Here is a 27,320-nt window from a genome sequence, read left to right as displayed (position 1 = left end):
ATAGCAAAAAGCTTTTTACTGATTTGCATAGAAAAGCCACGAAGTCCAGTCTGTCCTGAAGGCAGGCAAATTAATGAGCCCCCAGAGTCTGGAGCTCTGTGCACCAGGGGATAAAGGTCAGCGGGAGGGGGGACATGCGGCAACGGCCGGAGCCGCACGCCTGACAATTTACGCCTTCCCGCCGGCCATCACTCCAGCTTCTCAGCTGGGTCGGGAGTGTGCTCGTGTATACAACATTAATTTACCCATAAAATAAGAGGCAGGAGGTCAGTAGCCCGCGGGAAGTGTCAGCGGCCCTGCTTGTCCCGTGGGGGCGGGGAAGGAGGCTCAGAGGGGGGTGCTCTGCGGCCCCACAACGAAGGGGCGAACGTCCCCAGTGGCCTCGATTCTGCCCTCTGTGCACTGGGACCACAGGCACCTGTCTTGGGGAGCTGGCTGGGAGCTGGCTGGGGGCCCAGTGCAGCCCCAGGAGGCAGCAGCCTGAGCTGGGTGGACAGGGACCCTGCTGGGGTGGGGGGCTCAGGGGAGAGGGCCTCCCCGACCCTGGCAGGGTGCAGCCTGGAGCCTGCTGCCTCCTTCAGCAGTGCCCCAGGGGGAGAAGCCCTGCCCGGAAGCATCGGGCTGCCCCGTCTTGCGGCCTGAGTGCCCCTCCGTGTGGATCCCGTGCAAATCCCAGGTGCTGTCGACCCGTGTGTGTCGGCTCCTTCCTGCTCCAGGCCCTGGGCTGCAAGCTGCCCCTGGTGGGTCTGCTCACGGGAAGGATGTGCGCCCACCCTGCTTCCCTGCTGGTGGGTGCTGGGCGGCTGAGCCACCCCCAGGGCCGGGTGGGGAGCCCCACAGGGGCATTGGGAGACAGGGGCTGGGACGACGCTCTGGGCTGAATGGTGCCCCCCCAAGTTCCTCTGTTGAAGCCCCCAGTGTGGCTGCATTTGGAGATGGGAAGTAATTAAGGTTAAATGGGTTAAATGAGGTCAGAAGGGCTCTGGCCTCTGTCCACTCACAGGAGGGGCCTGGCCAGCCGCTCAGTCCTGGCCGCGTTGGCTGGATTGTGTGGGGCCGGACCCAGGGGAGGAGAGGAAGGGAGGGTCCCCACCCTCCCGCAGGGCCAGGCCCTTCACCTCAGCGTGGCTCCGTGGCTCCATGGCTCTGTGTGGGGTCTCAGAGCTGGCCCTGCTCATCCGTCTCCATCTGTCGGCCTGCCGTGGAGACCTCAGGCCAGGGTCTCGTCCAGGCTGGTGGACAGCCGGTCTGCGGCCACCCTGCTCTTGCTGAGCCCGATGGGACGGGCAGATGGATGTTCACTAAGAGGCATTTCATCAGTGCCCGCGTCCTGGGCGCCTCTAGCCTGGCCGCCCGGAGGAAGATGGATTGGCCTGAATTTGTCAAGAACCAGGGGGAGGATCTAAGTGTCTAAGTGCCCAGTGAGTGACAGCAGGTGCACGGCTGGCCACTGATGGGGTGATGACTCAGGCCGCGGCTCCTGCCCCAGGAGGAGTCACCTCTAGAAACAAAGGGTGACCGATAGCCCGTGGCCCCCTTCACCACATCCTCTGCTCACTCTTTCAACTGGGAAGCGTCCTTTTTTCCTTTTTAAATTGCTTTTTATAGGAGTTTTTAAAAATATATTCTGGATTCTAATAATTCATTAGTCAAGTGCACAGCAAATATTTTTCTCCAGGTCTGGGCTTGCTTTCCTCTATGCTTTTGACATTCAGAGGCCTTACTTTTAAGCTGGACAAGCTTATCAATATGTTCCTTTATTGTTTGTTTATTTTGTGCGGTAAGAAATCTGCTGCTTCGCCAATCTTGTAAGCACATTCTCTCTGTTGTCTCCTAAAACTTCTGCAGCATTGCTGTTCACGTTCTGGTCTTTACCCCATCTGGGGTTCAATGTGTGCGGGTGTTAGAAACAGAACCAAGTCCTCCCGGTGTCATGTGTTAAACAAACCAGCGTTTATCCCCTCTTGGTACAGCACGTGGCCCCTGGCCGCGTGTAGCTCTTTCAATTTAAACTAATTGGCATGGAATGAAATGTAAAGCTGTGTCTCAGACCAGTTGGGCTGGTCCTGTTTCCTGTTTCAAAGGCTCAGCGGTCGCGTGTGACTGGCAAGCAATCCGGAAAATGAGCCAGGGCAGGAAAGATGGGAAGAACACAGCGAAGCGCTTCAATGGCCCGGGTGCACTGGCCCCGGCGCTCGATGAGAGGCCTCGCCTCCCTAAGTGCCCCCGAGCACGGGCACAGACCCACCACGTTTCAGAGTGCCGCGCAGTGGGTCCTGCGGGGCCACGTCCTCCGACCAAACTGCAGTCAGCGTAGCAATCAAGAGCCCCAAAACCCGTAGTTTCAAAATGAAAAAATGCTTCTAAAGAGTTCATCCTCACGGAGGAAAGTGTGAGGAGCGGAGAAAAGGCTTCGATGTGCACGGTAACCGCTCGCCTGGAACGGCGTGAGACGCTGGGCAGCCGCTGGGCGGACCCGGCGTAAATCAGGATTTGGTGTGTGGTCTCTCTTCCCGTCTTTGTTCCTGGGGCCTTGTGACCCCCCTGGTGAAGGACTCTTGGAAGCCGGGGCCTGGTGTCCTCAGACCTGACTCCACGCACCTTGGCGCTCGGCTGAGCTAGCTCTGCATCTCCTCACTGCGGTCGATCACGGCCGTGAGTGCCACCAGACCCCCAGTCGTGTGAGTCCTCCTGGTAAGTCATGGACCCCGGCGTGGTCCGGGGGACCCCGACACAGTCTCCCCCCGGAGCCCCGGTCAGAGCACCTTAGACCTGACCTCCTCTCCTTCCTGACTCTTCCGTGGTGCAAACACCTTTCCTTCTCTCCGGCTGTCTTCGGGGCAACTCCTTGAATCTGCGCCCCCAGTGGCTTACTCTCCAGCTGTGTCTGAGCTTCTGGTGCATCTATCCACTGATTTTAAAAATGTTGATTTTAATAGTTTTAAAATAATATTTTAATAATTTATACATGTATTCATTAAATTACTTATTTACATCAGTATTATAATCCATATTTTATAAATATTGCATATTTGCATCAGTATAAACTCCTGAGTTTTCATTTTATACATTTAACTTAATCCTCTTGCCGTGGTGGGGGGGCTCGCTGGAGTGGTCTTGTGTTCCTTTGACCACTTCTGGATTTCAGGACTGTTTTGTTCTTTCTCTTACTGGCTATTTCTCCAAGAAGCCCTGGTTCCTTTTATTGATCTTTAATTCATTTATTTGTATTTGAGTATGTGAACCATGAATGTCGTTCTCAAAGTCAGAACGACACCCGGGAAGGTTTGCGTGGAGGAGCGTCTCCCCCGCTAAGCCGTGGGCTCATCCCACCCTGCCATGTTATTCCCCGTTCCTCCCAAGCCCCATAGGTAACAACCTCCTGCCTCTCCGACTTACTCTTCCTGTGTCTCTGTTTGCACAAATGAGCGGATCCATGTAGTTCCATGGGATTTTTGATTTCCTCCTTGCGCAAAAGGCAGCATGCTAGATGCTTTTCTGCTCTTTGCTTTTATAACTTGCAGATGTCCCCTGGACGGCAGGCCACAGCCCCGGGTTCATGGGGGTCTTCACCCCTCTGGGTAGGCTGCCGAGCCCCCCTGGGAGTCATACTGTATCCGGCGCTCTCCTGTGGCCGGCTAGGGGTAGGCCCGTGGTACCCTGCGGCCCCCAACGCCACTGCGGCGAGTCACGGTGCACCTGTGTATTTGGGGGTGGACCCCTGGACGGGGGTGGTGGCCGGGAGTAAGTGCCCAGTTCTGTGAGACGCTGCCCAGGTCCCCCTCCAAGAGGACAGGCCTCGTACCCCACAGCCGCATGCGCAGCACGTGGTCATGCCCTTCTGATTTCATCCCTGTGAAATGGGGTCTCGTGTGCTTGTTTTTATTGTAGTAAAATCCACGTAACATACACTTTACAGTTTTAACCACTTCCAAGTGCACAGCTCAGGGGCGCGAAGCCCATTCACACTGTCGTGCAGCCGCCGCCACCGTCGCTCTCCAGAACCTTCTCCTTGTCCTCAAACGGAGGCTCTGTCCCCCTCCCCAGCCCCCGGCGCCACCCCCCCACGTCTACTTTCTGTCCCTGTGGATGTGACTCCTCGTGTGAGTGGAATCACACAGTCCTTGTCCCTTCGTGATGGCTGACGTCACCGAGCGGTGCGTTCCTCACGTGTCCTCCACGTGCACGTGTCCTCCAAGTGGCAGCCCGTGTCCGGAGGTCCTTCCTTTTTGAATCTGAGGACCCTGAGGCTGCTTTCGTTTGCATTATCTGGTGATCTGCATCCTAATTCCGTCATCTGAGAGTCCTGTGTGAGGTTGAGCATCAGGACCAGCTTCGCTTCCTTTTTGGGGGTTGTCTGCATCTTCTCTCCATTGCTTTAGTGGGTTGTTGTTCCTCCCCCTTCAATATTTAAGACTTGTTAATACGTTAGGAGTATTAACCCTTTGTCTATGACAGGACTTGTAAATATATATATATGTATTTTTTTTTTTTTTTTACCAGTTTGTCAGTCATCTCTTGACTTCATAGTATTTTTCCCATGTAAAGTTTATCAGGCTTTTATTGCGTCTGGATGTTGAGTCCTAGTTAGGAACCCCTTCCCTGCACCAAAGTTACAAGGACTCACCCCATCTCCTTCTGGCACTGGTGTAGCTAGTCTTTGGATCCCTGGGCCGTCTGGACCTTGGTTGTGTGTGTGGTGTGAGGTAAGGGTCTCATTATCTTTCCCACGTGGCTGCCTGGTTGCTTCACTGCCTTTTGTAAAAAAGTCTGTCTTTAGAACAAACCGCCGAGCTTCCAGAGTGGCCGCACCACTTTCTACCCCCGCCAGCAATGCATGTAGGAGGGATCCAGTTTCTCTGCATCACTGTCAGCATTTGGTGTTATCAAACTTTTTATTTTAGCCATTTTGATGGGTGTGTAGTGACAGCTCATTGTGGTTTTGATGTGCATTTTCCTAACTACTAATTGTATGAACAACTTTTCACGTTTAGTTGCCATCTGGACATCTTCCTCAGTGAAATGTCTTTTGCCCATTTTCTAGTTGGACTATTATTGTTATTTTACTGTTTAGTTTTGACAGTTCTTTTATAAATTCGAGATACAAGCCTTTAGTCAAATAGTGGTTGCCAGTATTTCTTCCTGTGATTTGTCTTATCACCTTCTTAACAGGGTCTTACATTTTGATGAAGTCCAATTTATCGATTTTTTGGGCAGTTTCTTTTAAAAGGAAGAATGTCCTTACTTTGGGGCAACAATGGTGCTCTTTGGCTTTTATGTCAGAGAAATGAAAACTTAAGTTCATGCAAAAATTTGTCCATGAATGCTCACAGCCGCTTTGTTTGTAATATCCCCCAATTAAGAATGACCCAAATGTTCTTCAGCAGGTGGATGGTTGAACAAACTAGTTCATCCACACCAGGGAGTACTGCTCAGTCATAAAAAGGAACAAGCTACTGATACACATAGTAACTAGGAATTAGGCTGAGTGAAATTCTCAAAAAGTTTCCTACTGTATGAATCCATTTATAAAACATTTTGGAACCATGCAGCAAGAGAGATAGAGAACAGATTAGTGGTTGTCAGGGGTTACGGTCTGGAGGTAGAAGGGGTTGGGGGGCTGTAGAGTGATATCACAAGGAAGCCTGTGAATGCCCTCTGCAGTTTGATTGTGTTGGTGGATGGGGTTGTGCATGGAACATGTTAAGAAATGCACAGATCTGCCACACACACACACACACACGGAGTCCATCTTTGTCCCTGTGATCCGAGCTGTCATCTTTATGACATACTACATTTTCATATGTGCACGTGTTTCTTTCTGAACTTTTATTCCATTCCACAAGTGGCTTTACAGTACGTTTGAAGATCTGGTAGAGACAGATCTTGTCAGTGTTTTTCTGGTACTATTTGTATATATTTTTTTCCATATGAACTTCAAAATTAACCTGTCTAGCTCTATAAATAACCTTGTTGGGATTTTTCCGGATTCCAGTAAATTTATAAATGAACTGAAAGCGAACTGATATCTTTGTGATGAGCCATTTTATCCAAGAACAGGGGATGTCTTTCCATTAGCTTGTCTTCCAGGAGCATTTTTAAGGTTTTTTTCATATAGATTTTGCCCATTTTTGCTGAGTTTATCCCTAAGTACTTAATCTTCTTTGTTGCTATTGTAATTGGGGTTTTCTGTACCATTATGTCCTCTAACTGGTTAGTGTTCTGTATACACGAAGGCTATCGGTTTCTCTGTGTTAATTCTGTATCCTGCCACCTTATTGGAATATTTTATTGTCTGAGTTAGTTTTATCATTTTTTCTTTAGATGTGTTCACGAAATACTAGTATATCATTTGAAAATTGACATAGTTTTACTTCTTTTCTAATACTTATGCTTCAATTTGATTTTTCTTGTCTAATTGCATTGGCTAATACCTCTGGTACAATACTGAATCAGCAGAAATACTAGACATCCCTGCCTTGTTCCTAATCTTAGAGGAAATTCCTTACTATTTCCGCATGTAGTGAGATGCAGGCTTGAGGACAAGGTCTATATATAGATGTCTTCACATGGAGTCTTCCCTCTGTGTGTGCACTGTGGTATACCCATTGCTTAATACTGAGCCAGTTTTGCATTCCTGGAATAAACTCCACTTGGCTGTGGTGCATTATTTTCTTTGTGTGGTATGGCATTCTGTTTAGTAATATTTTCCTTAGTGCTTTTGCGTTAATATTTATAAGCGAGACTGCTCCGCAGTTTCTGTTTTTTATACCGTCTTTATAAGATTGAGGTTTCAATGTTATACTTGCAGGTTTTCCTTCCTTTTCAGTGATGTGGATAAATTTATGAGATACTGGAACTATTCAATCTTTGAAAATTTGGTAACACTTTCCTGTGAAACCCTCTGGGCCTGGGGCTTTTCTTGGGGGGAAGTTCTCATTTCTTTTCCTGAAATTATTCTGTTAATGTTTTTTATCTCCAGTCAAGGCAATTTTGGTAATAGGTATTTCTCTAGGAATTTATCTCTTTTATCACATGTATTGGTTTCCTAGGATTTCCATAACAAAGTGCTACAAACCAGGGGGGCTTAAAACAATGGAAACTTATTGTCTCACAGTCTGGAGGCCGGGAGTCTGGAACAAGATGTCAGCCAGACCATGCTCCCTCTGAAACCTGTAGGGAATTTGTCCTTGCCTCTTCCTAGCTTCTTTTTTTTTTAAATTTTTTTATTGTTATGTTAATCCCCATACATTACATCATTAGTTTTAGATATAGTGTTCCATGATTCATTGTTTGTGCATAACACCCAGTGCTCCATGCAGAACGTGCCCTCCTCAATACCCATCACCAGGCTAACCCATCCTCCCACCCCCCTCCCCTCTAGAACCCTCAGTTTGTTTTTCAGAGTCCATCGTCTCTCATGGTTCTTCTCCCCCTCCAATTTCCCCCCCTTCATTCTTCCCCTCCTGCTACATTCTTCTACTTCTTTTTTTTCTTTCTTAACATATATTGCATTATTTGTTTCAGAGGTACAGATCTGAGATTCAACAGTCTTGCACAATTCACAGCGCTTACCAGAGTACATACCCTCCCCAGTGTCCATCACCCAGTCACCCCATCTCTCCCACCCCACCCCCCCACTCCAGCAACCCTCAGTTTGTTTCCTGAGATTAAGAATTCCTCATATCAGTGAGGTCATACAATACATGTCTTTCTCTGTTTGACTTATTTCGCTCAGCATAATACCCTCCAGTTCCATCCACGTCATTGCAAATGGCAAGATCTCATTCCTTTTGATGGCTGCATAATATTCCATTGTATATATATACCACATCTTCTTTATCCATTCATCTGTCGATGGACATCTTGGCTCTTTCCACAGTTTGGCTATTGTGGACATTGCTGCTATAAACATCGGGGTGCACGTACCCTTTTGGGTCCCTACTTTTGTATCTTTGGGGTAAATACCCAGGAGTGCAATTGCTGGATCATATGGTAGCTCTATTTTCAACTTTTTGAGGAACCTCCATACTGTTTTCCAGAGTGGCTGCACCAGCTTGCATTCCCACCAACAGTGTAGGAGGGTTCCCTTTCTCCGCATCCCCGCCAACATCTGTCATTTCCTGACTTGTTAATTTTAGCCATTCTGACTGGTGTGAGGTGGTATCTCATTGAGGTTTTGATTTGGATTTCCCTGATGCCGAGCGATATTGAACACTTTTTCATGTGTCTGTTGGCCGTTTGGATGTCTTCTTTGGAAAAATGTCTGTTCATTTCTTCTGCCCATTTCTTGATTGGATTCTTTGTTCTTTTGGTGTTGAGTTTGATGAGTTCTTTATAGATTTTGGATACTAGCCCTTTATCTGATATGTCATTTGCAAATATCTTCTCCCATTCTGTCGGTTGTCTTTTGGTTTTGTTGACTGTTTCCTTTGCTTTGCAAAAGCTTTTTATCTTGATGAAGTCCCAATAGTTCATTTTTGCCCTTGCTTCCCTTGCCTTTGGCGATGTTTCTAGGAAGAAGTTGCTGCGGCTGAGGTCGAAGAGGTTGCTGCCTGTGTTCTCCTTTAGGATTTTGATGGACTCCTGTCTCACATTGAGGTCTTTCAACCATTTGGAGTCTATTTTTGTGTGTGGTGTAAGGAAATGGTCCAGTTTCATTCTTCTGCATGTGGCTGTCCAATTTTCCCAACACCATTTGTTGAAGAGACTGTCTTTTTTCCATTGGACATTCTTTCCTGCTTTGTCAAAGATTAGTTGACCATATAGTTGAGGGTCCATTTCTGGGCTCTCTATTCTGTTCCATTGATCTATGTGTCTGTTTTTGTGCCAGTACCATACTGTCTTGATGATGACAGCTTTGTAATAGAGCTGGAAGTCCGGAATTGTGATGCCGCCAGCTTTGCTTTTCTTTTTCAACATTCCTCTGGCTATGCGGGGTCTTTTCTGGTTCCATACAAATTTTAGGATTATTTGTTCCATTTCTTTGAAAAAAGTGGATGGTATTTTGATGGGGATTGCATTGAATGTGTAGATTGCTCTAGGTAGGATTGATATCTTCACAATATTTGTTCTTCCAATCCATGAGCATGGAACGTTTTTCCATTTCTTTGTGTCTTCCTCAATTTCTTTCATGAGTATTTTATAGTTTTCTGAGTACAGATCCTTTGCCTCTTTGGTTAGATTTATTCCTAGGTATCTTATGGTTTTGGGTGCAATTGTAAATGGGATCGACTCCTTAATTTCTCTTTCTTCTGACTTGTTGTTGGTGTATAGGAATGCCACTGACTTCTGTGCATTGATTTTATATCCTGCCACTTGACTGAATTCCTGTATGAGTTCTAGCAGTTTTGGGGTGGAGTCTTTGGGATTTTCCACATAAAGTATCATATCATCTGCAAAGAGTGAGAGTTTGACTTCTTCTTTGCCAATTTGGATGCCTTTGATTTCTTTTTGTTGTCTGATTGCTGTGGCTAGGACTTCCAATACTATGTTGAATAGCAGTGGTGATAGTGGACATCCCTGCCGCGTTCCTGACCTTAGGAGGAAAGCTCTCAGTTTTTCCCCATTGAGAATGATATTCGCTTTAGGTTTTTCATAGATGGCTTTTATGATATTGAGGTATGTACCCTCTATCCCTATACTCTGAAGAGTTTTGATCAAGAAAGGATGCTGTACTTTGTCAAATGCTTTTTCTGCATCTATTGAGAGGATCATATGATTCTTGTTCTTTCTTTTGTTAATGTATTGTATCACGTTGATTGATTTGCAGATGTTGAACCAACCTTGCAGCCCAGGGATAAATCCGACTTGGTCGTGGTGAATAATCCTTTTAATGTACTGTTGGATCCTATTGGCTAGTATTTTGGTGAGAATTTTTGCATCCATGTTCATCAGGGATATTGGTCTGTAATTCACCTTTTTGATGGGGTCTTTGTCTGGTTTTGGGATCAAGGTAATGCTGGCCTCATAAAATGAGTTTGGAAGTTTTCCTTCCATTTCTATTTTTTGGAACAGTTTCAGAAGGATAGGTATTAATTCTTCTTGAAATGTTTGGTAGAATTCCCCTGGGAAGCCATCTGGCCCTGGGCTTTTGTGTTTTGGGAGATTTTTGATGACTGCTTCTATTTCCTTAGTGGTTATAGGTCTGTTCAGGTTTTCTATTTCTTCCTGGTTCAGTTTTGGTAGTTGATACATCTCTAGGAATGCATCCATTTCTTCCAGGTTATCTAGTTTGCTGGCATAGAGTTGCTCATAATATGTTCTTATAATTGTTTGTATTTCTTTGGTGTTGGTTGTGATTTCTCCTCTTTCATTCATGATTTTGTTGATTTGGATCATTTCTCTTTTCTTTTTGATAAGTCTGGCCAGGGGCTTATCAATCTTGTTAATTCTTTCAAAGAACCAGCTCCTAGTTTCGTTGATCTGTTCTACTGTTCTTTTGGTTTCTATTTCATTGATTTCTGCTCTGATCTTTATTATTTCTCTTCTCCTGCTGGGTTTAGGCTTTATTTGCTGTTCTTTCTCCAGCTCCTTTAGGCGTAGGGTTAGGTTGTGTACTTGAGACCTTTCTTGTTTCTTGAGAAAGGCTTGTATTGCTATATACTTTCCTCTTAGGACTGCCTTTGCTGTATCCCAAAGATTTTGAATAGTTGTGTTTTCATTTTCATTGGTTTCCATGAATTTTTTTAATTCTTCTTTAATTTCCTGGTTGACCCATTCATTCTTCAGTAGGATGCTCTTTAGCCTCCATGTATTTGAGTTCTTTCCAACTTTCGTCTTGTGATTGAGTTCTAGTTTCAAAGCATTGTGGTCTGAAAATATGCAGGGGATGATCCCAATCTTTTGGTACCGGTTGAGACCTGATTTATGACCTAGGATGTGATCTATTCTGGAGAATGTTCCATGGGCACTAGAGAAGAATGTGTATTCTGTTGCTTTGGGATGGAATGTTCTGAATATGTCTGTGAAGTCCATTTGGTCCAGTGTGTCATTTAAAGTCTTTATTTCCTTGTTGATCTTTTGCTTAGACGATCTGTCCATTTCAGTGAGGGGGGTGTTAAAGTCCCCCACTATTATTGTATTGTTGTCAATGTGTTTCTTTGCTTTTGTTATTAATTGCCTTATATAATTGGCTGCTCCCATGTTAGGGGCATAGATATTTACAATTGTTAGATCTTCTTGTTGGATAGACCCTTTAAGTAGGATATAGTGTCCTTCCTCATCTCTTATTACAGTCTTTGGTTTAAAATCTAATTTGTCTGATATAAGGATTGCCACCCCAGCTTTCTTTTGGCGTCCATTAGCATGGTAAATGGTTTTCCACCCCCTCACTTTCAATCTGGGGGTGTCTTTGGGTCTAAAATGAGTCTCTTGCAGACAGCATATCGATGGGTCTTGTTTTTTAATCCAATCTGATAGCCTGTGTCTTTTGATTGGGGCATTTAGCCCATTTACATTCAGGGTAACTATTGAAAGATAGGAATTTAGTGCCATTGTATTGCCTGTAAAGTGACTGTTACTGTATATTGTTTGTGTTCCTTTCTGGTCTATGTTGCTTTTAGGCTCTCTCTTTGCTTAGAGGACCCCTTTCAATATTTCTTGTAGGGCTGGTTTCGTGTTTGCAAATTCCTTTAGTTTTTGTTTGTCCTGGAAGCTTTTTATCTCTCCTTCAATTTTCAATGACAGCCTAGCTGGATATAGTATTCTTGGCTACATATTTTTCTCATTTAGTGCTCTGAATATGTCCTGCCAGTCCTTTCTGGCCTGCCAGGTCTCTGTGGATAAGTCTGTTGCCAATCTAATGTTTCTACCATTGTAGGTTACATATCTCTTCTCCTGAGCTGCTTTCAGGATTTTCTCTTTGTCTCTGAGACTCGTAAGTTTTACTATTAGATGTCGGGCTGTTGACCTATTTTTATTGATTTTGAGAGGGGTTCTCTGTGCTTCCTGGATTTTGATGCCTGTTTCCTTCCCCAAATTAGGGAAGTTCTCTGCTATAATTTGCTCCATTATACCTTCTGCCCCTCTCTCTCTTTCTTCTTCTTCTGGGATCCCAATTATTCTAATGTTGTTTCGTCTTATGGTATCGTTTATCTCTCGAATTCTGCCCTCGTGATCCAGTAGTTGTTTATCTCTCTTTTTCTCAGCTTCTTTATTTTCCATCATTTGGTCTTCTATCTCACTGATTCTCTCTTCTGCCTCATTTATCCTAGCAGTTAGCGCCCCCATATTTGATTGCACCTCATTGATAGCCTTTTTGATTTCTACTTGGTTAGATTTTAGTTCTTTTACTTCTCCAGAAAGGGTTTCTCTAATAACTTCTATGCTTTTTTCAAGCCCAGCTAGTATCTTTAAAGTGATGATTCTGAACTCTAGATCTGACATCGTACTAATGTCCGTATTAAGTAGGTCCCTGGCAGTCGGTACCACCTCTTGTTCTTTTTGTTGAGGTGATTTTTTCCGTCTTGTCATTTTGTGCAGAGGAGAATAGATTAATGAGAGAACAAAATGCTAGCAGGGTAACAACATCCCCAGAAAATATACTCTAAACAAATCAGAAAAGACCTGAAGCAGTGGGAAAAGAAAGGGAAAGAGAGAAAAAAGAAAAAGAAGGAAAAAAAGAAAAAAGAAAAAGATGAAGATAAAGATGAAAACAAACAAAAACAGAACAAAACAAAACAAAACAAAAACAGAATGTGATCAAATATGATCAGGCTGGTTTATAGATCAGTGCCACACACTAGATTTTGGGTGTATTTTGGTCTGTTAAAAGAAAGTGCCTCCCAAAATTTTAAAGAAAGAAAAACTTATATATGTACAAAAATAAGGGTTGATACGATGAAGGGATGGAATATGACTATAAAGATGGAAATTATAAAAAATTTTATAAAAGGATTTGATAAGTTGTTTGAAAAAAGAAAGAAGAGGATTTAAAAAAAAAAAAAGAAAAGAAAAAAGGGAGAGAATGTGATCAGGCAGGGGAGTAGAAAAAAACCATACACTAGAGATTTAGAGTATATTTTGATCTGTTAGAAGAAACTATCTCAAAATTGTAAAGAGAGAACAACTTATATATATATGCCAAAAATACAGGTAACTACTATGAAGGGATAGAATATGACTCTAAAAATGAAAAATAAAAATTTTTTTTTTTTTAAAAAGGGATTGATAAGATGTTGGTTGAAAAAGGGAAAAAGAAAAATTCAAAAAAAAAGAAAAAAGACAGTTAAAAAAAATAATTTACTTTGAAAGACTAAAGAATCATGGTAAAAAAGCCATGAATTCTATGTGCAGTGTTCCCCCAGCGCTGGAGTTCTGCCGTTCTCATTGATCGGTAAACCTGGTCTTGGCGGGCTGTTCTCGCTGATCTTCTGGGGGAGGGGCCTGTTGCCGTGGTTCCCAAATGTCTCTGCCGGAGGCGGAATTGCCCCGCCCTTGCCGGTCCGGGCTAAGTCATCTGCTCGGGTTTGCTCTCCGGAGCTTTTGTTCCCTGCAAGCTTTCCGTACAGCTTTGGAGGCGGAGAGTGAAAATGGCGGCCTCCCAGTCTCCGCCCCGGCGGAGCCGAGAACTCGGGGTCCCGCTCCTCAGCGAGCCCCCAGAGAAAAGCCGTCAGTCACTCCCGTCTCCCCGGTCTCCGGCCGCACTCCGCGCTCACCCGGCCTGTGACCGCGCCTTTCTATCTGGCACCCGACCCCGGGTGGAGTCTCCAAACCCAGCAGATCCCCGCGGTGCGCTCCCGCACCTCTCCTCCCGGGGGAAGAAGGTGAGTCTCCCCGGATCTGCCGCTTGTTGGGTCCCTGCTGGAGGAGCAGTGGCCCGACTGTGCCGCGGATCACGGTTTATGGCAACCCCGAGCTGAGAGCCCGCGCCTGGGCTCCGTCTCTGCAGCCGGCTTCCCTGCTCCGATCCCTGGGAGCTCTGCCGCGCTCAGGCACCCCCGGTCTTTCTGTGACCCCGAGGGTCCTGAGACCACACTGTCCCACGAGGGTTCCACCCCCCACTTCGCCACCAGAGTGACGTCCCTCAGCGGAGCAGACTCTAAAAGTTCCGATTTTGTGCTCCGTGGCTCTATCACTTGCCAGAAGCGGCCGTCGGAGGCCCCTCCCCCGCCGTCTATCCTCCCGAATATCGCCTCGGATTCACTTCTTCGCACGTCCTACCTTCCAGAAAGTGGTCGCTTTTCTGTTCAGAGAGTTGTTGCTCTTCTTTTCTTCGATCTCCTGTTGAGTTCGTAGGTGTTCAGAATGGTTTGATCCCTATCCAGCTGAATTCCTGGGACGAGACGAAATCCAGGTCTCCTGCTCCTCCGCCAGCTTGCTCCGCCCCTCGCCTCTTCCTAGCTTCTAATGTTGCTGGTGACCTTTGGCATTCCTTGGCTTGTGGATGCATCACTCCCATCTCTGCCTGTTTTCTCATGGCATCTTCCCTCTATGTGTGCGTGCCTCAAATTCCCCTCTTCTTACCAGAACCCCAGTCAGATTAGGGGCTCACTCTCGCCAAGGAGTTAAAGTGAGTTGAGGGACCTCAGCTTAACCAATTGCACTGACAACAACTCCGTTTCCCAATAAGATCATATTCTGAGGCACTGGAGGTTAGGACCTCAACATATCCCTTTTTGGACAGGGGACAGACACAATTTAACCTGTAACATCAGTGTTTTCAGATTTATTTGCCGAGATGTCTGCAAACTAGTCCCATGACTTTAAGCTATCTTCTTCTCCAATAGTTGCTTTCTCTTGTCATTTCTTATTTTGTGTATTTGAGCTTTTGCTTTTTCATGATCAGGTTAGTTAGCAGTTTGCCCATTTTGTTAATTAAAAAAAATTAGGCTTTTGATTTATTAATTAGGTCGAGTGCTTTTCTGTTCCTCTACCTCATTAATTTCTACTTTTATCTTTATTATTTCATTCCTTGAGCTTTCTTTTGGTTTCCATGGTCCTATTTCTAATTGCATAAGCTGGGAATTTTATTGCTTTTCTCATTCTTTCATGTTTATTGATAAAAGTGTTCACAGTTCTGAATTTTCCTTTGATCACTGCTTTAAGTATATCCCATGGAGCCAATATTATGTATCTTCACTGTCATTATTTTTTTTAAAGTAATTTCAGCGTGCATTTCCACTTTCACCCAAAAATTCTTTTACAGATTAAAAAATGTTTTTTTCCAAAATTTTTCATTTTGTCAATAATTTCTAGTTTTATTGTATGGTGATCACAGAGTGTTGATTGTAATATTTCTACTTTATGGAGCTTACTAATTTTTAGTGATTTAATCTATGATCTATTTTTGGGAATGCTCCATGAATGCTTGAGAAGGTGCATCTGGGATCCTCCAGGCTGTGTGTGTGCAAATACTAGCTACACCCACAAGCTCTGTCTACTGGTCGTGCGTGTAGCTCTTCTATATCCTTACGTGTCACTCAAAGCTCCCCTCCAGGAAGAACCTGTAGCTCAGCTGTGAGGAGAGCAGGTGGCTGATGCCCTCCGGCTGCAGCACCTTCAGGACCTGTCACGTTTGCACCAAGGCCACCTTGCTCCTGGGCATCTCCGACAAGAGCAGTGAAGGGGCTGGTGGGAGGGAGGTACTGGCACTTGGCCAGCTTTGCCCCACGTGGGGCTCCTGCTATGCAGGCTTTGAAACCCCCCTCGGGCTGGTGAAGACTGTCTGACGTGCATCTCCCAGTCTGAGGCTCTTCCTGACCGATCCTGTGTCCCCATCTTTACCCTGGACAGGTGTCCCGCGATAAACCTCCTGTGGTCCTGACTCTATTTCCTGCTGCCTTTGGAAGACCTGTGCTGACACGTTCCTTCTTGTTCACTTGGTCTGTCCTGCTCTGGGGGACAGTCTCCGGTGATCAGCGTGCTTCCATGACTCCTTGTAAGTCCTGAGTTTTCATCTCATAAAGGTGGTTATTGTGTTATTTGTTGCATAACTTTTTATTTTTGTTGGGAATTGTGCCTTTTGCATAAAAAAATCCTTCTTTGTCATGTTTAGTGTTTTTTGTCTTCAGTTCTACTTTGACTGCTGTCTGGACCTCCGCCCCCTTTCTGGCACCTTCTATATGCCAACATGCCTTTAGTTTAATCAGTCCCACTAACTGTAGCTTTTGGACTCACTTCATTTTGCACGTGTCTCTTGTTTACAGCATATAGCTGGGTGTTGCTTGTGAGCCAAATGGAAATCCTTTTCTTTTAATAGACGAGTCAAGCCTGTTAACATTTATTAATATGACTTATGTGTTTGGTGTACTACTTTATAATTACATGCGTATTGTAATATTTGCTGTGTGATGTGTGTTTTTTGCTCTTTTGTTTTTGTTGTTTTTCTTAAAAGATTTGTATTTTTGTTCTAATGAGTCCCTCTGTTCTTGTACTTTTTAAATGCTCCTGTTTCTGTTTTTTTTTTTTTTTTTTCTTCCTGTTTTCTTATTTAACATTTCACTGTTGGTTTGCCGGTTTTTAATGGTAACCAACTCCCGCTGGCTGCCTATCCCTCTTCTCTGTTTCTGACGTGCCCCCGTTCCTGCCTTGTCACAGCTCGAACATTAGTAGGTTAGTTTCTGCCCTTCTCCCCACATTCATCCTTTTCCTAAAGTCTTCCCCTATCACTTTTTCAGATGGATGAAGTTGATCTTCTGGTAGATTCCTCAGGAAAGGTTTATGGTGCAGCATTTCCCGAGTTCTTGTATGTTTGGAACTGTTGGCTGTAGCCTGGGCACTTGGAGGACGCTGTGGTTGGATTCCCGAACATTCTCGCCCCTGCTAATTTACTTTATCCTGAAAGCGAGTGCAAGATTTCTGGATTAGAGGAGGATCCGCCTGTGATTTATTCACAGAAGGCCTCCGTGTGAGTCCCTATGACCTGTGTCCATGTGGGCACTGTGGTGTGAAATCCTGTGAAACGGGAGTTTTGTGTTGCTGGAGTGGTCTTGGGGCTCATATGCTGTCCGGACCCCACCCCACCTGGCCAGGGGAGGTCCTTCTAGGGCAAACACTTTCTCTCTGGGAAGAGAACAGAAGGCTCTGGCTTGCAGCCCTCTGGGATGTGAAGCACTGGCTCTGGTTTTATCCCATTCTGGAGTCGGAACACACAGCAGCGGGAGACAGATTTGGGATCCCCTGTCCTGTCCTGGGTCCTTCACCGTCTTGGGCTCCAAGGCTCGTCAGCCACAGTGTTGTAGGAACACAAACACTTCCTCTGCAGACATAGAAAATCCTCCACCAGACTTTCTCCCATCTCTGCCTGTTTTCTACGGCATCTTCCCTCTTTGTTGCCGCACGGTTGCTTTGCTTTGCTGTTGTTTTCGAAAAGTCTGCCAGGCTAGTTCCTTTGCTCATGTAGGTTGTGTTTGCTTTATCTTGGAAACACAAGAGATTCCTCGGGCGATGTCTCAGCATTCATCATTTCAGGGTAACCACTGCAGAGGGCCACAGGGATGGGTGTTCAAGATGTGGACTTGCGTCTTTCATTTCTGGGTTATAGTTTTAGACGTCGTCCCTGGTGGTGGTTCGGCTCTCCATCTCCAGGGGCTCCTGTTGGGCACGTCCCTTCTGTGCTCTCCATTCTCTCTCTCTGGCTCTCTTTACTTCCTTCATTGTCTCATTTTTCATTCTCTTGGTTGCTTTCCCGCTTTGCTTTAAGGCTATTTATTTATTTATTTTAGAGAGAGCACGAGAGCGAGTGGGGGGGAGGGGTGAGGGAGAGAGAATCTCCAGCAGACTCCCCGCTGAGCACAGAGCCCGACGTGGGGTTGATCTCACCACCCTGAGATCGTGACCTGAGCTGAAATCCAGAGTCAGACACTCAACCGACTGAGCCCTCTAGGCGCCCCTCCTTTAAACTTTAAGTCTGTTCCTTCTTGGGCATCTTGAAATCAGTCTGCATGGCAGACAGGACTGTTCCCTTCCTCTGTGGATGGGTCTTCAGACCTCAGCCGCTTCTGGGAGGATATGGAATTTGGTTTGGAGCAGAGGCTCAAGGTCGTTAAAGCCTCGTTTTTGTTGTTGTTGTTGCCGTTGTCGAGGAAGGGGCTTATCAGGTGTGTTGATTTTCACATTCTGGTTTTTGTGGTGACTTAGAAGAGATGTAATTTCCTCCCGTTCCTTCTGTGGATCTGGGTGGCTTACAGGACCCGTGGTTCCACGGCCCCTCTCCCATCAGTACAACCGGGTCTGGTTTCTTCAGTGGATTTATGTTCTGGTGGCGGGAGAGGGAGGGACTGCAAGTCCTCCAAACTTGTGGTTCCTTGTGTTCTAACAGGACCTGAAACTTCCCCTTTTTACTCCTTTTTGCCTCTGCCACCTGAACCCTGAAGGGCACATTGGCCTTCTTTCTTGCTCTTCGCTTCTCCGGAAGCTTCACCTTTCAAAGACTCCAGGTTATGTCGCAGGTGCTTTGAAGCCCCACGTGCTGGGTTAGTGCTCCGATGTCCCAGGACGCTGCGGGCGCGGGCAACAGGGGGGCAGCGGTCCTGCTCTCCGCACTGTGCAGCACCACGCGCCCAGCCCGCGCCCTCCCCGTGCCCAGCCCGTGCCCAGCCCACGCCCTCCCCGAGGCTTCGTCTTCCCTCTTTCCCGTGATTAGTGATTATTCCTGGGTTGCTCTTACTGTCTGCAAAGAATGTGAGAAGCCACCCACTGGGATTTCCCCCCTTTTTTCTTTTCCTGCTTCACTTACCGTGGTTTTGAAGTTGGGCATTCCCTGTGTTCTGATCACGCCGAGAGAATGGCTTTCCTGTGGTTTTACTTGTTCTTCTTTTTCCTCTCAGAGTCCGGCGGCCACATGGGGGACGCAGGGCCAGGTGGCTCCCGTCCACTCTGGCACCCAGAAGTCTGTGTGATGGTGAGTGATGTTAAGGTCTTTCTCACACGCTGAAGAATCAGTCCATTTTATTTTCTGTGATTATTCATCTTGCTTGTAAATTTTCCTCTACTGACTGCGGGCCATTCTCTTGCTGATTCCCAGAAAGTCTTTCCATGTTAGAAGAATCGGGACACGTCGGACTTTCCCCAGGTTTGTAGGCTGTCTATGGAGTTTGCTGATGGAGGAGGCGTTACAAACTTTGAGTGCAGGGGGGCGGTGAGGCCTTTATGTGCATTTGGGATTTGAGAACAGGGCCTTTGGAGTGGAAGGCGGGACCCGGGGACACTTGGCTCCCTTCCTAGGCACGGGGCCTGCAGGGACGCGGAGGAAGAAAGTCTGAGTGTTGCGGTGGGGGCTGCCCTCACAGCACCCGCGGTTCTTCGGATAAAAGGAGGGTGATGACAAATGTAAACGTGAACGCGTCATCTGTGCAGCTTTGCAGAATGTGGGGCCATTTGCATAAATATTGTTTGCAAAAAGCAATTAACGGTTCATTTACATGCAGCCAAGTAGCAATTTGCACTTTTTTTTAGGAACGATTTCTCTGCCTATGTGCACCAATTTGATGCCTTGCAACTGGCCTTTTAATAGTAGGGCATGATAATTTTTTATTTTTGGTTCTTCTCTTGGTTTCCTGAAATAATAAAATTTTTCATTTTAAAAAGGAAGTGCCAAATTAAAGGCAGCAGTTCTCCAAACTTGCATCCCCTGCCCTCATCCCTCCCCACCCACCCCAAGCCAGATGGTCCCCAGTTGGAGACTGCTTCTGCGTTCCTTCTGTGGGGGCGGGTAGGGATAGTGAGCGGGGTCATCTGACCCCGGGGTTGGGAAGAGAGCTCTCCCTGGGGTGTGGGGCACTCGGGGCACAGAGAGGACACAGAGCTCCCACAGCACGGGCCACGTGGGGCTGCCTCCCCACACCACGCTGCCCCTGCCTCTCCCGGAGAACATCCGCTCCTTCTAACTATACTGGAGCATCCACACCCCCCCTGAAGGCCTACCCCATACCTGTGCAGACTGTCCTCTTGACTTCTTAAATCAGTGCACCTGTGCAGTGATGGGGACCCCCCCGGTCTTGGGTCAGGCTGCAGTGAGGATGGATCTGCCTGAACCAGGATCACCAACTGTGGGGTCTTCATTCAAAGAGACGGGGCACATCCTGGCATCCAGAGGCTCTGGGGGAATGTGGGGCCTCTGTGCTCGGCCTGTGGCAGAGAACGCCAGCCGGGCCTGGCCTGCGCCCCTGCTCTTACAGAGGAAGACCCAATGACGTTAAGTCTTAGCCAAAGCCTTAGCCTTCCCCTTGTAAAAGAAAAAATCTTTGCCTTGGACTCTATTAAAAACGGCAAGGAAGACTTTATCGAAGACTATTGCAGTAGGGAGAGAGCAGGCTTGACTCTGCGTCAGACAGTGACAGGTGCGCCCTTGTCGCCAGGCGGGCAGGGGGAGCGGATGAGAGGAGCATTACCAGGAGAAAGAGGCCCTGATTGTCCATGGAAGGTGGGGGATTCTTGAGAAGCTGGCTTAGCTGGATTCTTTGGTAAAACTGGACTCAGCTGGCCAAGGATGAGGCTGACTGAGGTTTGGTCAAAGAGGGGTCCTTGTCACCCCCAAGGGTCATGGCAAACAAATACAGCAGGTGCCCTCCCCAGGGAAGAGTCCCTGCAAAGCTGGGTCACAGCCAGGCGTTACCCAGTTTCCAGGAAAGTCCCCACCGTGAGAGATGTGAGGCTCCAAGAAGAGAAAGTAAATCAGAACCGAAGGATCCTGCAGGAGGGACCCAATGGATGGAACTGGCATCTGTGAGTGGAGTGAGACAGCCAGGCATTTCAGAGAAACAAGGAGAGGTCTAGAAATAAACAAAACACGAAGAACAGACCAAACGTGTCTCCACAGATGGGCTCATGGAGAATGGACATGCCGTGGCAGGGGGGAGGGGAGTGAGCTGGGAGTGCACACGGGACAGCGGAGGTGTGAGGACCCCGAGTCCCTGTACCCCTGTGCTGGGATCGCAGGAGAAGACCATAAGGGGAAAGCAGGGGCAACGGTCCAAGCAGGCTTTACGGACTTTTCCAGAGCTAAACGCAGGCGTGGGCCCTGCCAGGTGCCAACAGGATGCATACAACCTAGCAAACCCCAGACTCGCTCCCTGACCCAGCAGAGCACAACGTGGATCATCCCCCATACAGAGAAAATCCCAAGGGCTTCCAAGGTTGGATGGGTGGCTAGGGGATGCCCAGGTTGTTGAAAAGGAACAAGGGCCAGACTGACTCCTGACTTCTCCGTGTCGGGGGTGACACATGAGGACAGCGGGATCTTCCCAGTTCAGGGGTGACATCCTTGGACAACCCGTTATTGATGTGTGAATGAGGAAAATGAAGACCTTTAGCTGCTATGGTCCACCGACCCTGAAAGATTCACTGGGAGACGTTCCCCAGGAGGAAGACAGGGAGCCCAGGAGCTGGGGGTGACAGTTGTCATCACTGTGACCTGCTGAGTGCGGTGTGGGGGGCCACCTCCGTCATCCTCACAGCAGTGCTGGGGGTCAGGCGCAGCTCCTCGCATTACACAGGTAAGGAAATGCAGGAACCCGAGTGGCAACACAGGTATCGATGGTGAAAAATGGTTCACAGCCTGGAGCTACAACCTGGGGTGGGGGCAATGTGGGGGCTCGGGGGACGTTCTAGGATTGGAAGAAAGTAACTTACGGGATCGTCTTGTTGGAAGGACACCAGGATCCTGCCTGATGCTCGACGCTGTCAGCAAAAGTAGAGCTTTAGTCTGTGTTTGGTGGATCGGTAGGCAATCAAGAGCAGACTGGAAATGGGATGTAAATATTTCAAAGCCAGCTAAGCAAAGGATGGAATAAGATAAACCTTTTCTCTAAAATAAGGTGGAAAATGGGAAAAGCAAACAAAATAGAAAATAGAGAGTAAGATTTTATTTTACCAGGAATAGTAGTATGTGCCAATGGGTTAGGCAAATGTGTCAAAAGATAGACTTTCTGACTGAACAGAAATAAGTTCTAATGAAAATATTGCTTACGAAAAACATGCTTAACGTAAACTAGGATGCTAAAGCGTAAAACACGGAAGAAAATGTCAAAAATGCTAACACAAAGTCAGCAGTCCTCGTCATATTTATATCATACAAAATAAAGTTAAAGGCAAAATATTTAAAAGGGGCAAAGGGAGGTATTCCACTTGGCAGATAGAACAGCTCGTAAAGAATATTGGAGGGTCGTCAAATGGAGTCGAGTGTGAAGCAAAGGGAAATGCATAAATCCATAGTCATGGCAGGAGATGCTCCCAGAAACCAAAGAAGAGAATGGACTATAAAAGTGTTACCAAGAGGAAAATGGACTGATGTAAGTCATTTATTAAAACTGAAAGTTGATAGACTACGATTTTTAACTGAAGAAGCTAGAAAAAGAACAAGCCCAGAGAAGTGAAGTGTTATCCTAAGGGTGCCATGGAGCCACAGAAACAGACCCAGAGGTTTGTGTTGGCTGTGCCCTTCCTGGCATGGTCGAGGGAGAGGGAGGGTCCCCCACATCCCCATTTGGGGCTCACGTGCTTCCAGTCACCTGGGCAGGTGGATACTACTGGGAGATGCAGGTATCAGCTCCCTTAGCCGGAGCCCACGATCATGCCAGTGATCTCAGTCTCCATCTGAGTCCATGCTCTGCAAGATGCCATCTGAAGACCCCTTCCCACTGGGATTGCTGACAGGGAGCCAACGCACTTTGCGGATGGATGCCTGGTGTTCTCATCCTGCCGACGGTCGCCTGTCTGGGTATATCAGTACATTGACACTCTGGCTTGCTATGTCAGCCATCTGAATCTGGTTATAGTGTGGTTACTGGGTCCACTGATGGTGGGCCCATAAATAACGTGTTTCTGAGCTGGCAGTGTTGAAGCCCACACCCCAGAATAGCAAACTCAAAAATCCATGACTATCATTCTGTGAGAGCTCACCAGAATCAAAGTGTGGCTGCAAAATTTTTTTACTCATTCTTTATCTCCAATCTCTCCACCCAGGTATTCATCCACCTGCCTATTCACATATTCATCCACCCATCCAGCACTACTGCTCTTTCAATACATTGTTCATCCTTCATCCTCCCTGCCATTCTTCCATCCACCTGCCATCCATCCATCCATCCATCTATCCATCCCTCCATCCATCCATCCATCCATCCATCCATCCAATCATCGATTGATCGATCCATCCATCCATCCATGAACCCATCCATCCATGCATCCATCCATCCATGCATCCACTCATCCATGAAGCCATCCATCCATCCATGCATCTGTCCAAGCATCCATGCATCCATGCATCCATCCATTCACCCATCATCCATCCATTCACCCATCATCCACCCATCCATCCATCCATCCAATCATCGATCCATCCATCCATCATCCAACCATCCATCCATCCAAGAACCCATCCATCCATGGATCCATCCACCCATGCATCCATTCATCCATGAACCCATGCATCCATCCATGCATCCATCCAAGCATCCATGCATCCATCATCCATCGATTCACCCATCATCCATCCATTCACCCATCTATCCATCATCTGATCCACCCACCCTCTGATCCATTTGTCAAACCACACTACTGATGCATCAGTTCCTTATTTCATCCATGTATCTCCCCATCCTCCCAGCCATCCTCCATCCATCCACTCTCTCAGCAGCCCACCCTTTGTTTGGCAGTTGTTGGTTGGTTTTTCCTTTGGCCCAGTCCTGTTGCTCTTGGTCACTTCATGGGTATTGTTCCCAAGAGGACCCTCCCCCTGCCTTCCAAATCCTCCTGCCCACAGAGCTCAAAGCCCAGGGTCTGTTTCCCAGGAACTCGACCTGGGGGTGGTCTCAGGAAGCAGATGCTAACACAGGATTCTGCCGGGACCAACCACGGGGGGGCTGGTCGGCAGTGTCCCCCATCTTGGTGGCTGGTGGAGAGGTGACAGCTCTGGCCACATCAGGGATACCTCACCTGGGGTGGGGCACCAGGGGAAGGAAATGTACTGGTTGGTGCCCCATCTTGGGAGCTTGACAGGTGGAGGGAAGGCAGTAAGTGCCGAAGTGTGGGATCAGATGCCCGCACGGGGGCAGGTGCTGCTGGAGAAAGACATGCACGCAGAGCAGGACTCACCTCCGGTTTAAGGCCAGGTGTGACAGGCAGAGGGCCTCCTTGACAGCCTATGAATGGAGGGCAGAAATAGCCGGGTCCAGACCCAGGCCTTGATTTTGAGAGCAGCTGAGCTCTGGAGGAGATGGGGCTCTCGACCTTGGCAAGTCCACCCGCCAGCGTTCTGTTCTGTAGCAGCTCTGCTTCAGAGGGGAAACACCCGTTCCCCCAGCAGCCATGGAGCGCTGCCCTCTTCCCAGGCTTCTTGCTGAGGTCAAGCGCCTGTCCCAGGGTAGTTGCTTCTGTGACTGGTCAGCACGTGGCTGTGAAGGTCCGAGGCCCACAGGGCCAGCGGAGGCCAGCCCCGAGACTGCACGTTGACCCTCTGCCCCATCTGGCTTTCCTACTTTCCTTTCCCAGCTACTGGTCACAGCGCCCCTCCCAGTAGCCCTCCCCGTGTGGGCCAGGCTCAGACTGCTTCCCAGGGATCCAGACCCGGGTGCAGGCTCAGAAATTACAGCCCCTAGGTCCTTGTGACCCCTGGGGCCACGGAAGTGGCCCACTCTCACCCCACAACCCCCCGCTCCGGGCTAAAAGCAGGTGCTCCCTTGGGGATCAGTGTCCTGCGGCTGCCCAAACAAAACCCCCACACTGGGGGGCTTAAACAACAGACGTTTACTTGCTCCTGCTTCTGGAGGCTGGACGTCTGAGGTTAAGGTGTGGGCAGGGCTGGTTCCTTCTGAGCCTGCGAGGGAGATTCTGTTGCAGGATCTTGTAGGTTCTGGAGCTTTGCTGAGTGTTTGGTGACCTCCACCTGTCTTCACAAGGTATGCTTTCCTCATGTGGGTCTGTCTGCAATCCCTCCCTTTGATAAGGACACAAGTTGTGTTTGGTTAGGACCCACCCTCATGACCTCATTTTGACTTGATCACCTCTGTAAAGACCATCCCTAACTCCAAATGAGGTCACCTTTTGAGGTGCCCAGGGTTAGGACTACAACATATCTTTTTTGGGTTCAATCCTTAGCATCTTGATTGAAGGTGATGCAGGGGTCCCTGCCTTGCAAGAGAACCCAGCCTCTGGGAAGGGGTCTGCCACACTCCCCTACTGGCAATGGGACCAATGACACGTTAAGTCACAGGCAAGCTGCTGCTGAGAGGGGAGTGAGTGTGCCCTGGGGGACGTGCGGGACCTAAAGAACACGCACCTGTATGAGATGGGTGATGGGCTTGGTGTCCCCAGGGGACAGACGGCTGTCTTGTCCACTCCACACTCCAGAGCATCAAAGGAAGTGAGTAGTGGACGAGCCCGAGGGCAGCCCCTCTGCCCATATGATGTCATGATCCCTTGCTGGGAAGGTCCCTTTTCCAGACCGGAGCCAGGTTACAGACCAGAACCCACTGGCTGAAGGACAGGGAAGGGTTGTCCACACGCCACACTGGGGTGCATGTTTGGGTGCTGAGCCCCTGTGCTTCCCTGGCAGGATCCCAGCCCTCTGCTCAGGCCCCTTCATGGGGGAAGGGGAGATACCCGCACATTTCAAGGATGGTTTGGCACAGGATTTGAGTCGAAATTAATACCCAGGGGGCACAGGGTCATCTTGGCCTCCTTGCTATAGTAGATTCCCAGGTCATAACCAGAGTTCTGGGCTCACAGTGGGTCACCTGCTGTCATTTACTGGGTTTTTGAAGGTATAAATAGTGCGAAATGTGTACATGCAGTTGGATGAATCTGTACTTTGTTTTCGTGGAGGGAAAGGGCAGTCAAAACCTCTGGAAGTGACCCCCGCACCCACCAAGAGAGTTAACCCAAACCAGTCTCCAACCCTGGAGGAAGTAGCAGAGATGAGAACCACTTTGAAGACCTAGAGGGTGTAGAAGGTGGTCCCCACCATCGCCATCTGAGTCACCAGCCTGGAGCCTGCGGGGCCTGGACGCATTCTACAGGGTGACCCTGAGCCCCCACGAACACAAGCAAGTAGAAATCTGAGCCGCAGCCTCCTTTCTAGATCTGCTGTCTTTGCAAAGCAGGATAATGTGTCCTGTCCCTCCAGGACACGACATTCAGCCGTCGATCTGGCAAATGTCCTTTTCCACCCCACCAGAAACGGTTTGCATTCCTGTGGGAGGAACAACAGTGTTCGCTCAGTCTCGCCCCAGGGCTGTGTTAACTCTCTTGTCCTCTGTCATAATGTAGCTCAGAGGACCGAACCATCTGGATACACTTCATACTGTCATACGGGCCCACTGTATCGGTGACATCATGCTAATCTGATTTGAAGGAACAAGAAGTGGCAAGTATGTTGGAGGCCTCGTTAAGGTGCGTGAGCTCTGCAGGACTGAGGAGCCCCCCACAGCAGCTTCTGTTTAGGAGTTGGGTGGTCTATAGCGTGCTGGGACATCGTCTATGAAGGAAAGAACAGATTACTGCTTTCTGCACCTGCCACCACCAAGAAGGAAGAAGTAGAATCCTTGGAGGCCTCTTGGGGTTCTGAGGCTCACTTATCCCACAGGTGAGCCTCCTGAGTGACACACGTGTACTAAGTGACACAGAAGGCTGCCATCTTTGATTGGGTCCCAGAGCAGGAAAAGACCTGTGGAAATGCTAAGTATGGTACCAACAGCCCTTGGGACATACACATGGGCAGATCTTATTCCTGTGGTACTAGAGGCGTTTATGGTGGGAAAGATGCTATGTGGAGTTTATGATAAAGCCCAATAGGATCATCACAGTGTAGACACTAAGGTTCTGGAGCAAGGCCCTGCCGTCTATAGAGGAGAATCGAATACCACGTATGCAACTGCTCCTGGCTTGCTGCTGGGCTCTGGTGGAGGCAGAGGGCCTGACTAGGGACATTAGCTGACCCCACAGCCAGAACTGACCAGCAGGAGCTGGATTCTCTCTGACCCATGACAGCATAAGGTCATGCCTACCCAGCAGCAATCCACCAGCACAGAGAAATGGTCTACCTAGATCAGGAACAGTCACAGCCAGAAGTACGCTGCAGGAGCAGGATTCTGCTGCACTCAACCTGAGAACTCTCACAAGGGAGAGGTTTGCGGGACAAAGTAGAGCCCATCTCTGATTCTGGCCCCGAAGGCAGAGATGAGAGGAAACCTTCCTAAAGAATAGAGCTTCAGAGAAGCTGTTCCCAAACTGGGGGGACTTCCTGTCTGCTGCAGGTGGACCTGGGCTGCTCCAGGGCCATGGTGGGTGCTGTGGTGGGTTGCTCACATCCCATTCGGGACAGAGGCACTTGCTCCTCCAGCTGCCGGAAGTGTTGCGTGCTCTCTGCCCATAACCACGTC

The 27,320-nt window shown here is 48.0% G+C and overlaps 1 long non-coding RNA gene across 1 annotated transcript; it reads left to right on the top strand.

Moving 5' to 3' along the window:
* The first annotated feature begins 15,737 nt into the window (after window positions 1–15,737).
* LOC116633333 lies at window positions 15,738–27,293 on the top strand. The gene is made up of 4 exons (XR_004299638.1): window positions 15,738–15,880; window positions 18,771–18,844; window positions 18,968–19,015; window positions 26,209–27,293. It is a non-coding gene; the product is annotated as an uncharacterized LOC116633333 (long non-coding RNA).
* Window positions 27,294–27,320: the final 27 nt, after the last annotated feature.

This window comes from Phoca vitulina, unplaced genomic scaffold (genome assembly GCF_004348235.1).
Source record: "Phoca vitulina isolate PV1807 unplaced genomic scaffold, GSC_HSeal_1.0 scaffold7, whole genome shotgun sequence".
Classification (NCBI taxonomy): domain Eukaryota; kingdom Metazoa; phylum Chordata; class Mammalia; order Carnivora; family Phocidae; genus Phoca; species Phoca vitulina.
Note: the sequence above shows the minus strand (reverse complement) of the source record. Positions and strands in the feature narration are given on the sequence as shown.